The 12548-nt window shown below is 41.1% G+C and overlaps 1 long non-coding RNA gene across 2 annotated transcripts in view; it reads right to left on the minus strand.

Moving 5' to 3' along the window:
• Nucleotides 1-12548, minus strand: part of LOC102403347 — a 177857-nt gene that overhangs the window by 128834 nt on the left and 36475 nt on the right. For both annotated transcript variants that reach the window (XR_006549902.2, XR_006640861.1), the window contains exon 2: nt 1675-1778. This is a non-coding gene — a long non-coding RNA (uncharacterized LOC102403347). The remainder of the gene's footprint in view (nt 1-1674; nt 1779-12548) is intronic.

Below are 12548 nucleotides of genomic sequence, written 5' to 3' on the forward strand. Positions count from 1 at the left end.
TGAAGTAATTCTACTGGGGGCTGGCGGGGGGCGGGGGAACACCTATAACTTCTTTGTTATAAACAGTAACTTATTTAAACATTTGGTCATTTAAAGTAAACAATGCATTTTGAGACCCCAAGCAAGTATAGTTCCCTTGTCTAACCTAAAATGAAAACGATTTTTTTTTCATTCCACAAAGGAAAGGCTAAATGTCCACAAAATGCCAATACAAATACCAGAGTCTGTTATGCTTAATTAGCTGGCCTAATATGAATGATCAGGTCAGGGAACGTCTGTGAACTTGCTCTTTTTTCTTTTTTTGCGAACTTGCTTTTTAAGATTTTCATGCTATCTTTCAGAACTGAGCTATGCAGTTTTGCTGCCCTCTTGAGGAGAGTCGAGTCATTACGTCTACTAATTGGACTCATCAGTATTCCCAATGCATTATGTTTATTGAAACTGATACTAACTGACTATATTAATCAAGTCACAAATTAAAATAATAATTATTGCAATACAAAATTTCTTCTAAAAATCTCAAAGAACTATTGATAAATAATCACTGTAACATTAAACTTCCAAATTAAAAATGCAAGTTATTGTGTCTATTATTTGCCCTTTATGGACAATTAACATGGAAAAAATCATCTACTCAAAAGCATTCAGAAAGATGTTACCTAACTGTAGTCCTGGATTCCTTATATAAAATACACTAAATAAAATAACTGCAAGTAAGAAATCTTTCATTATAGATAAATTTATTCCTTTATTTGCAGGTGAATTTGAAATTTGTGGATATTGTGCAGGAATCATTGCTGTTTCTACAATTTAAATATTTCTCCCAGTTCACAACAACAGAAGCAAGTCACATAATCAGTAATTCCCAGTTTATTTATTCAAACAGGATTTATTCAGAGCCTTCTATGAGCTTCTTCTGAATTATGCCAAAGGTTGGTTGAGAAACTGATGAATTATTTAACTCTCTTCTGCCATCCTATGATTCTCCCTCTGATGCTTCAAGTGTGTGACCAAATTTACACACAGCACAAAAGTCAGCTCTCAGACTACTGGCCTCGGTGCATTCATCCTCAGTCCTTTTCCACCTGAACAATCAAGCCATTAATATGCATTAAGAACTCTCGTCCTGCAGTGTGAAAGTTCTAAAATTTTAAACTGAGGGACTGGGAGTCAACTTCAATTTTCTGCCACAATCACTGCTCTGGACACACGTGCTGAACTGTGCCAAGTAACCACAGAAGGTCACATGAGGTGGGCCTCACCGAGGTTGCCCCTTTTGCGGGATGGATAAAACAGATCACCTGGACTCTCCTCGGCACTTTCCTCTTACTTTCACCCAGGTAAAAGGGGGAAAGATACCCTGGTACCTAGTGCCATCTCCCTTCGGCTTGGTTGCCCAAATATCCCAACAATACACTCTATTTCAGCATCCCAGTGTTTTAGCATTCATACTATTCTTTTTATAATTCCTGCCCCTAAAATCTCTTAACCCTGGGTCTCTAACATAGCTAGAACCTGCTTGCTAAAATGATATCAAGTGGTATTAACTAATTCAGACTATGGGCATCATGAAGTGAAAATGGATGAATGTCTCTGTCTTATGTAGCATTTCAACAAAGCCAAATAAGAAAGATCTTCATGGCAATATAGTAGAATGATAAAGAGTACACCTACAGGATGGATATAATGGTGTATAACTGGAACACCCAAAACAGCATCATATTCCATAAGTTTTCCTTTATTGTAGAATGAATCCAAATAATCAACTTTGATTTTACCTAGAAAAAAGAAAATTTTGAATTTACATTGAGATAAATTCGTAAGGCACTGAAGGTTTATTACTAACCACAGTTTGATTAATTTAGACAGCTTCTACACACCCACTGCTCCAACGTAATCCAGATCAACATCACCTCTTGCCTAGATTTGAACCACAAATTCCTACTGATCTCCCTGACTCTTAGCATTTACCTGTTTCATCACGTTCTTCTTACTGCTGCCAGAATGACTGCATCATTCATTCATCCAGAATGCCCTTGGAACCTCTGTTAAAAACACATCTCTTACCTTTAGACTCCTCAGGCATGAATCAAAATATGACTTCCTCTGTCTCTCAAAATCCACAATATGCAAGCATCCCTTGACACCCTTCTCCTCTTCCAAAGAAAGGGGGAGGAGGGACAGCATACCAACAACACTCTCCAAAGAATTCCTGGCTCTCAGCCTAATAAACAAGCCCTGAAATCCCAAAGCTTAACACAATATATGCTTTTCTTTCACACATGTCACTGCTCAATGAAAGATAAAGTGGGATAAAGGCTCTGTTCCATCTAGTCTTTCAGGGACCCAGCTTCCTTCCATTTAGTGACTCCCTCATTCCCCCTGCATTGGCAGGGGGATTCTTCACCACTAGTACCACCTGGGAAGCCCTTATGGCTCAGACAATAAAGAATCTGCTTGTAATGCAGGAGACCCAGGTTCAATCCCTGGGTCGGGATGATCCCCTGGAGGAGGAAATGGCAACCCACTCCAGTATTCTTGCTTGGGAAATCCCATGGACAGAGAAGCCTGGCAGGCTACAGTCCACAGGGATGCAAAGAGTCAGACATGACTGAGCAACTAAGGCTATCACTTCAGTTTCATTCCCCCAAGCTTCACAATCCCATTCCAGATCCTCTGCCTCCCACCTTCCAAGAAGCAAAGAAAGCAAGCATGGAGGACTATGTCTAAGGCCCAGTCTGTAAGGGGCACATATCACTTTGCTGAACACACCCTTCCTGTGACATTTAATTTTATATGTAACTTTCAGGGTACTTTTAGATGAGATTGACATTTAAATCAATGAACTTTGAGAAAAGCAGTCTCTCCTCCATATTGTGGGTAGTCCAAATCCAATCAGTTGAAGATATGAATAGAATAAAAGGGGCCATCTCTCTAAGCAAGAGAGAATTCTCCAGCCTACTGCCTTCAGACTTCATCTGTGCCATCACTTCTCATGTGTCTCCAGCCTGCCAACCCTCACTGCAGATTTTGGACTCAGCAGCCTCCATAAACAGGTGAGCCAGTCCTCATAATAAATCTCTTTATATGTATAAACATATACAGACACACACACACAACACACACACATACACACATCCTGGTAGTTCTGCTTCTCTGGAGAACCCTAACTAATATATCCTCTTGGCCAGAATGCAGGCCCCCTAACTGGAAAGGAGCTTGGAAGTGTGGCTTGGTAGTGTGCCCAGGAGGAAGAGAAGAGACACAAATAGTGAGCATCAGCACTTTCTGAAACAGTTGATCACATCACTTCCCTGTAATAAGGGACACTTCCTATTGCCTTGGAACAATGTCCAAACTCTTTAGCAAGTCAGAGTTCTCCAAATTCTTATCTTTTTCTACATTTCCAGTTGAGCCTCTGACCAGCTGCCACTACACACTCTAATGAATTTCATCTGATGGGTCTCACTCTCTGTTGACTCTAACCCTTTCTCATACATTATTAATGGCAATGGCTAACACTTACTGAGCACTTACCATCTGCCAGGTACTGTACCCCTCAAATCAAATACATTTCTTATTTAATTCTTACAACAACCCTGTCAGGTATTATTACATATACTTTACAGATGGTAAAAGCATGACACAGAGAACTTGGTAATTCAAACAAGGTCAGACAGCAAGTAAACAGTGAAAAAGGATTCACATTCCTCATCCAACTTGAAAACCTCCTTCATCTCCAGTTTCTCTTTACCATAATCGACCACCATTGCTTCTTCATCTGTGTAACACCTTATCATCCTTAGACTATCAACCGAATCCTCTTCTTTCAGGAGATTTTTATAACTCCATTGCCTTTATCAGGTCTACCTGCTAAAGCTTTTAGTTCAGTTCAGTTCAGTTCAGTCGCTCAGTCGTGTCCAACTCTTTGCGACCCCATGAATTGCAGCATGCCAGGCCTCCCTGTCCATCACCAACTCCCGGAGTTCACTCAGACTCACGTCCATTGAGTCAGTGATGCCATCCAGCCATCTCATCCTCTGTCGTCCCCTTTTCCTCCTGCCCCCAATCCCTCCCAGCATCAGAGTCTTTTCCAATGAGTCAACTCTTCGCATGAGGTGGCCAAAGTACTGGAGTTTCAGCTGTAGCATCATTCCTTCCAAAGAAATCCCAGGGCTGATCTCCTTCAGAATGGACTGGTTGGATCTCTTTGCAGTCCAAGGGACTCTCAAGAGTCTTCTCCAACACCACAGTTCAAAAGCATCAATTCTTCCACGCTCAGCCTTCTTCACAGTCCAACTCTCACATCCATACATGACCACAGGAAAAAACCATAGCCTTGACTAGATGGACCTTTGTTGGCAAAGTAATGTCTCTGCTTTTGAATATGCTATCTAGGTTGGTCATAAGTTTCCTTCCAAGGAGTAAGCATCTTTTAATTTCATGGCTGCAGTCACCATCTGCAGTGATTTTGGAGCCTAAAAAAATAAGACCTTTTATTACCTCTATGATTGCACATGTATTGCAAGTACTTGTATAGATGTCCATCAACTCCTTTAGAGTTTAGGTTCAAGATGGCAGAACTGTACACACACACACACACCAGGAAAAGATGACAAAATATTTCATTTACAATATTAACAAAAAGATATGTAGTGTATGCAGAGTACCCTTATGGCAGAAAGTGAAGAGGAACTAAAAAGCCTCTTGATGAAAGTGAAACTGGAGAGTGAAAAAGTTGACTTAAAGCTCAACATTCAGAAAATGAAGATCATGGCATCCAGTCCCATCACTTCATGGGAAATAGATGGGGAAACAGTGGAAAAACAGTGTCAGACTTTATTTTGGGGGGCTCCAAAATCACTGCAGATGGTGACTGCAGCCATGAAATTAAAAGACGCTTACTCCTTGGAAGGAAACTTATGACCAACCTAGATAGCATATTCAAAAGCAGAGACATTACTTTGCCAACAAAGGTCCGTCTAGTCAAGGCTATGGTTTTTTCCTGTGGTCATGTATGGATGTGAGAGTTGGACTGTGAAGAAGGCTGAGCGTGGAAGAATTGATGCTTTTGAACTGTGGTGTTGGAGAAGACTCTTGAGAGTCCCTTGGACTGCAAGGACATCCAACCAGTCCATTCTGAAGGAGATCAGCCCTGGGATTTCTTTGGAAGGAATGATGCTAAAGCTGAAACTCCAGTACTTTGGCCACCTCATGTGAAGAGTTGACTCATTGGAAAAGACTCTGATGCTGGGAGGGATTGGGGGCAGGAGGAAAAGGGGACAACAGGGGATGAGATGGCTGGATGGCATCACTGACTCAATGGATGTGAGATTGAGTGAACTCCGGGAGTTGGTGATGGACAGGGAGGCCTGGCGTGCTGCGATTCATGCGATTCATGGGGTCACAGAGTGTCGGACACGACTGAGCAACTGAACTGAACTGAACTGATGTAGTGTACTAAATATCTTATTTCCCCTTCAGATCCACCCTGTACCCGTTGACTTTGTCAGTTCAAGTGTTATAACAGCACCATAAACTGGGTGGCTTATTGATAACAGGAATCTATTTCTCACAGTTCTGGAAGCTGGAAGGCAGAAATGCTGGTGACAGGCGGTCAGATTTTAGAGAGAGCTCTCTTCTGGGCTGCAGACTGATGATTCTTGTTATCCTCACATGGCAGAGCTGGGCTAAAGGACTCTCTAGGATCCCTTTTATTAATATATGAGCACTAATCCCTTACAAAATCTACCCCCATGATTACATTTTAAAGGCTCCGCATCCTAATACCATCACACTGGGAGTTAGGATTTCAACATAGGAATCTGGGGAAGACAACAAACATTCAGTTCACTGCATTCTAGCCCTGGCCCCCTAAATTTATGTCCTTCTCACATTCCATCCCAATAACCCAAAAGTCTTATTAATAACTCTTTCCAGCATCAACTCAAAAGTCCAAAGTCTTATCTAAAAATCATCTAAATCAGATAGGAGTGAGATTCATACTCAAGCAAAATTCCTCTCCAGCTGTAAATCAATGAAATCCTGTGCTTCTAAAATACAATGGTAGGAAAGGCACAGGACAGACATGCCCATTTCAAATGGAAGGAAAAGGAAAGAAGGAAGGAGTGATGCAAGTTCAAAACCTATCAAGGCAAACTGCCTGAATAATCCTTTTTGGCTCCATACTCTGCCTTTCACTCCCACTAGGTGACCCCGCCCTCTGGACCCACTGGGCTGTCACTGTCACCCTAGTTTGGCGGGGCATTGCCCATGCTAAATTTCTCTCTGCAGTGGGTGCCACTCTGTCAGGATGAGGGTCGCACCTCCAGGACTCCACTGAGTTTGAAATCAAGGTTGATACGATCCTGTCCCCAGGGCCCAAGGATTCTGGGCCTGTGTTAGAAGTGGTAACCCTGATGATCTTCTGAATTGCCTTCAGGGTTCTTCTTCCCTTGTCTAGAGGAATAGCATGTGTTTGCATTCAAATAGTGTTATGGGCCAGTCCTATAGGATCTATGAAGTCTGACAGACTCCCCTAGTTTTGTTCCATTTTCTCTGCTTCTTTTAGTCCCATCTGGCAGTTTTTCTCCTGGTGTAATCCTAATCTCTATTCTTGCTTTTTGTTGAGATGGTAGATTAACTCCATGGTTCACATCCCTTAAGTGTTTTCTTCCAAACACAAGTTCTTATCTTTTGTAATATGGATAGGCTAAGCATATCCTAAATTTGCAAGCTCTGGTTCCTGTATGCTCAATGATTTTATCTTCAGAGCATTTCTATCTCCTCACATTCTTCTGTAAGCAGTCAGGAGGAACCAGGCTTCTCCTTCAACATTTTCTTAGAAATCTCTCCATTTAAATATCCAGTTTTATCACTGGCACGTTCCACCTCCCACAATGTAGAAACTCCACAAATTTTTGCCACTTTATAAAAAGGGTCACTTTTCCTCTATTTTCCAATAACATATTCCTCATCGCTATCTGAGACCTCATTAAAATGACCTATACTTTGCATTTTACACCAACATTCTCTTCATAAGTAATTAGGTACTCTCTAAGAAGAAGGAAGCTTGCTCTACAGCTCTCTTTCTTCTGAGTTCTTATCAGAATCATCTTTAAATGTCTATTTACAACTATCCCCATTTCTTCTAGCACCCATCTCAGAACTGTTCCAGCCCCTACCCATTATCCAGTTTCAATCACATTTTTAGTATCTATTACAGCAGCATTCCCACTTCCTGCTACCAATTTCTGTCTTAGTCCAGGCTTTCATAGCAAAGTACCATAGACTGGGGTGGTTTATAAAAGCATAAATTTATTTCTTATAGTTCTAGAGGCTGGAAGTCTACTAAGATCAGAGTACCAGTATGGTTGGGTTCTGGTGAGGACACTTTCCTAGGTTACATGCTGCCAACTTTTTGTTGTATCATCTCATGGTGGAAAGAGAGTGAAAGATATCTGAGAGTCCATTTTGTAAAGGCCCTAATCCTATAGTGAGGACTTCATCCTCATGAACTAATTATCTCCAAAAGTATATACTTCCTAATACCATCACATTCAGGATTAGGATTTCAACACATGAGTAGGGGCACAAACATTCAGTTCATTGCGCCCTTTTCTATTCTATCTGCATCTAAGGAGGCTAACATTTGTGGCCCATGTCAGTGGTCTCCCTTGCCCTCTGCTTCTGTTGGGTTTGTCCAACAGGAGGGCATGGAAGGTCACCACATGGTAAGCACAGAGCAAGGTCGAGGTATCTCCTCCTCCATTTGTCTCTGTCCTTCTATGGATGTCCACAGTTCTTGAACATCAGTCTTCTCCTGTAAGTGTTCCCTCCAATACCTGGTAATCCTTCCTTCCCACTCCTGCTACTCTCTTCTGACAATAATTCGGGGATGTTTCACTGTCCATTATTGAGTTTTCTTATCCCTTTCCCACACCTTTAAAAAAAAAATAGCCGATTCATTAAACTCTCCTTCATTACTTCATTTGAGGATTTGCTGTCTCTTTCTTGCCAGGACGCCGATTAATACACACAGCAGAAAACTTAATAAGCAATGTGCAAAATTTGTATTAAGAAGCTTTAAAACATTAGTAATGGACACAAAATAGGCATAAAAATATGTGTAAAACCATAAAATGTTTTCCTTGAACAGGAAAACTCAACCTAATAAAGGTGTAAATCTCCATTTAAATAATCCATAATTTTACATTGATTCTAGTAAAAATACTAGCAATACTTATAACTAAAGAAGTCAACTGTAAAGCTTATATTAAAATTATAATAAGCAAAAATACAAAGGAAAATTCTGAAAAAAAAAGAGTAACATGGAAGAACCAGCCTATTGGTTACATGAAACTGTTAGTCTCTCAGTCATGTCCAACTTTTTTGCAACCCCATGGACTATAGCCCGCTAGCTCCTCAGTCCATGGAAGTCTTCAGGCAAAATACTGGAGTGGGTTGCCATTTCCTTCTCCAGGGGATCTTCTTTACCCAAGGATTGAACTCAGGTCTCCTGTGTTGCAGGCAGATTCTTTACCATCTGAGCCACCTATAAAATAAGTTATAAAGCTACAATATCAAGAATAACACAGTTCTTATTCAAGAATTCATTGTAATAAAAAAGAAAGTCTAAACATACATCAGAATTTTAATATGTCATAAAGTGTTTCAACAGTGGAGAAATAACTCCAGAAAGAATGAAGGGATGGAGCTGATGCTGTAAAGAGCAACATTGCATAGGAACCTGGAATGTTAGGTCGATGAATCAAGGCAAATTGGAAGTGGTCAAACAGGAGATGGCAAGAGTGAACGTTGACATTCTAGGAATCAGCAAACTAAAATGGACTGGAATGGGTAAATTTAACTCAGAGACCATTATATCTACTACTGTGGGCAGGAATCCCCGAGAAGAAATGGAGTAGCCATCATGGTCAACAAAAGAGTCTGAAATGCAGTACTTGTATGCAATCTCAAAAACGACAGAATGATCTCTGTTTGTTTCCAAGGCAAACCATTCAATATCACGGTAATCCAAGCCTATGCCCCAACCAGTAATGCTGAGGAAACTGAAGTTGAACAGTTCTATGAAGACCTACAAGACCTTTTAGAACTAACACCCAAAGAATATATCCTTTTTTTTATAGGGGACTGGAATGCAAAAGTAGGAAGTCAAGAAACACCTGGGGTAACAGGCAAATTTGGTCTTGGTGTATGGAATGAAGCAGGGCAAAGGCTAATAGAGTTTTCCCAAGAGAATGCACTGGTCATAGCAAATACCCTCTTCCAAAAACAGAAGACTCATTACATGGACATCACCAGATGGTCAACACCGAAATCAGATTGATTATATTCTTTGTAGCCAAAGATGGAGAAGCTCTATACTGTCAGCAAAAACAAGACCAGGAGCTGACTGTGGCTCAGACCATGAACTCCTTATTGCCAAATTCAGACTTAAATTGAATAAAGTAGGGAAAACCACTAGACCATTCGGGTATGACCTAAATCATATGCCTTATGATTATACAGTGGAAGTGAGAAATAGATTTAAGGGCCTAGATCTGATAGATAGAGTGCCTGATGAACTATGGAATGAGGTTCGTGACATTGTACAGGAGACAGGGATCAAGACCATCCCCATGGAAAAGAAATGCAAAAAAGCAAAATGGCTGTCTGGGGAGGCCTTACAAATAGCTGTGAAAAGAAGAGAAGTGAAAAGCAAAGGAGAAAGGGAAAGATATGTCCATTTGAATGCAGAGTTCCAAAGAATAGCAAGGAGAGATCAGAAACCCTTCCTCAGCAATCAATGCAAAGAAATAGAGGAAAACAACAGAATGGGAAAGACTAGAGATCTCTTCAAGAAAATTAGAGATAGCAAGGGAACATTTCATGCAAAGATGGGCTCGATAAAGGACAGAAATGGTATGGACCTAACAGAAGCAGAAGATACTAAGAAGAGGTGGCAAGAATACACAGAACTGTACAAAAAAGATCTTCATGACCAAGATAATCACGATGGTGTGATGACTCACCCAGAGCCACACATCCTGGAATGTGAAGTCAAGTGGGCCTTAGAAAGCATCACTACGAACAAAGCTAGTGGAGGTGATGGAATTCCAGTTGAGCTATTTCAAATCCTGAAAGATGATGCTATGAAAGTGCTGCACTCAATATGCCAGCAAATTTGGAAAACTCAGCAGTGGCCACAGGACTGGAAAAGGTCAGTTTTCATTCCAATGCCAAAGGCAATGCCAAAGAATACTTACTACTGCACAATTGCACTCATCTCACATGCTAGTAAAGTAATGCTCAAAATTCTCCAAGCCAGGCTTCAGCAATACGTGAACAGTGAACTTCCAGATGTTCAAACTGGTTTTAGAAAAGGCAGAAGAACCAGAGATCAAATTGCCAACATTCTCTGGATCACCAAAAAAGCAAGAGAGTTCCAGAAAAACATCTATTTCTGCTTTATTGACTATGCCAAAGCCTTTGATTGTGTGGATCACAGTAAACTGTGGAAAATTCTGAAAGAGATGGGAATACCAGACCACCTGATCTGCCTTTTGAGAAATCTATATGCAAGTCAGGAAGCAACAGTTCAAACTGGACATGGAACAACAGACTGGTTCCAAATAGGAAAAGGAGTACATCAAGGCTGTATATTGTCACCCTGCTTAATTTAAGTTATATGCAAAATACATCATGAGAAATGCTGGGCTGGAAGAAGCACAAGCTGGAATCAAGATTGCCAGGAGAAATATCAATAACCTCAGATATGCAGATGACACCACGCTTATGGCAGAAAGTGAAGAGGAACTCAAAAGCCTCTTGATGAAAGTGAAAGAGGAGAGTGAAAAAGTTGGCTTAAAGCTCAACATTCAGAAAACTAAGATCATGGCATCTGGTCCCATCACTTCATGGGAAATATATGGGGAAACAGTGGAAACAGTGTCAGACTTTATTTTGGGGGGGCTCCAAAATCACTGTAGATGGTGATTTCAGCCATGAAATTACAAGACGCTTACTCTTTGGAAGGAAAGTTATGATCAACCTAGATAGCATATTCAAAAGCAGAGACATTACTTTGCCAACAAAGGTCCGTCTAGTCAAGGCTATGGTTTTTCCTGTGGTCATGTTTGGATGTGAGAGTTGGACTGTAAAGAAAGCTGAGCAGCGAAAAATTGATGCTTTTGAACTGTGGTGTTGGAGAAGACTCTTGAGAGTCCCTTGGACTGCAAAGAGATCCAACCAGTCCATTCCAAAGGAGGTCAGTCCTGGGTGTTCTTTGAAAGGAATGATGCTAAAGCTGAAACTCCAGTACTTTGGCCACCTCATGCAAAGAGTTGACTCATTCATTGGAAAAGACTCTGATGCTGGGAGGGATTGGGGGCAGGAGGAGAAGGGGACGACAGAGGATGAGATGGCTGGATGGCATCACTGACTCGATGGACGTGAGTTTGAGTGAACTCCAGGAGTTGGTGATGGACAGGGAGGCCTGGCGTGCTGCGATTCATGGGGTCGCAAAGATTTGGACACGACTGAGCGACTGAACTGAACTGAAAGTGTTTGAAATCAGTTGAAAAAGATAAATTGGAATTTAATTGGGTGACTTCTACTCAGACTTATGTTTCCATTTAGACATACTAAAATATTTCACTAAATCTACCACACAAACCATTCTCAACAAACACCCTCCCTTTTATTCACTGTCCCTTTATTTGCCCCTAGGAAGAAGCTGTCCTTCTCATCTGTTTTTATCCCCAAAAGTCACCCCTGGGATCTTGATTCATTCAAAGACCCTCCCAGAATTTCTATTTTTTTACTTTTTCTTTTTTTTCTGGCTGCACTGCACAGCTTACAGAATCCTTGTTCACCAACTAGGGACTGAAGCTTTGGCAGTAAAAGAATAGAGTCCTAAGCAGTGGACCACCAGAGAATTCCCTTTCTGTCAGCATTTCTAATAGTTCCTATCTCTTCTCACGCCAACATGCTCAGGCCTCTGGTCTTGTACGTACCTTTAAGCCATCCCACAGGTATATTCTAGATTCATTTTCCTTCCTTTATCAAAACTTCATTGTTCTTTTTTGACTATGAAACATAACAGGTACTTCTTACTTTAATAATATGGCACTTAAAGAAAATGGTCAAGCTAAGGGTTCTTAATGGTCCTCTATAGGCATGTCACTACTGATTAAAGCATTACTGGGTTCTAGGTTTACAAAGGTCAAAGACCAGCAGCACAGTGTGTAAGTCAAGATTCAACCAGGAATTAGAAACCACTCTACGTATTTAAACCAGAGGGAACTGTATGTAGGAAATTGATAGCACAAGTGAGGCAAAAGCCAAGAAGGCAAATAGGGTTGGTAAAGCAATCTAATGACACCAGCAAGCTAGAGGAACCAAAGGAAGAGGTAGTGTTATAGGAGCCCCAGGGCTGGGTCACCCAGGAAAACTTAGAACCAGGGCAAGCATCATCACAGAAAACAGAGGAGATGCAGGCGCTGCCAGAAATCCCACCTAGGGCAAAAGTGATAGAGGGGACATGT

This window comes from Bubalus bubalis, chromosome 1, assembly GCF_019923935.1.
Source record: "Bubalus bubalis isolate 160015118507 breed Murrah chromosome 1, NDDB_SH_1, whole genome shotgun sequence".
Lineage (NCBI taxonomy): Eukaryota > Metazoa > Chordata > Mammalia > Artiodactyla > Bovidae > Bubalus > Bubalus bubalis.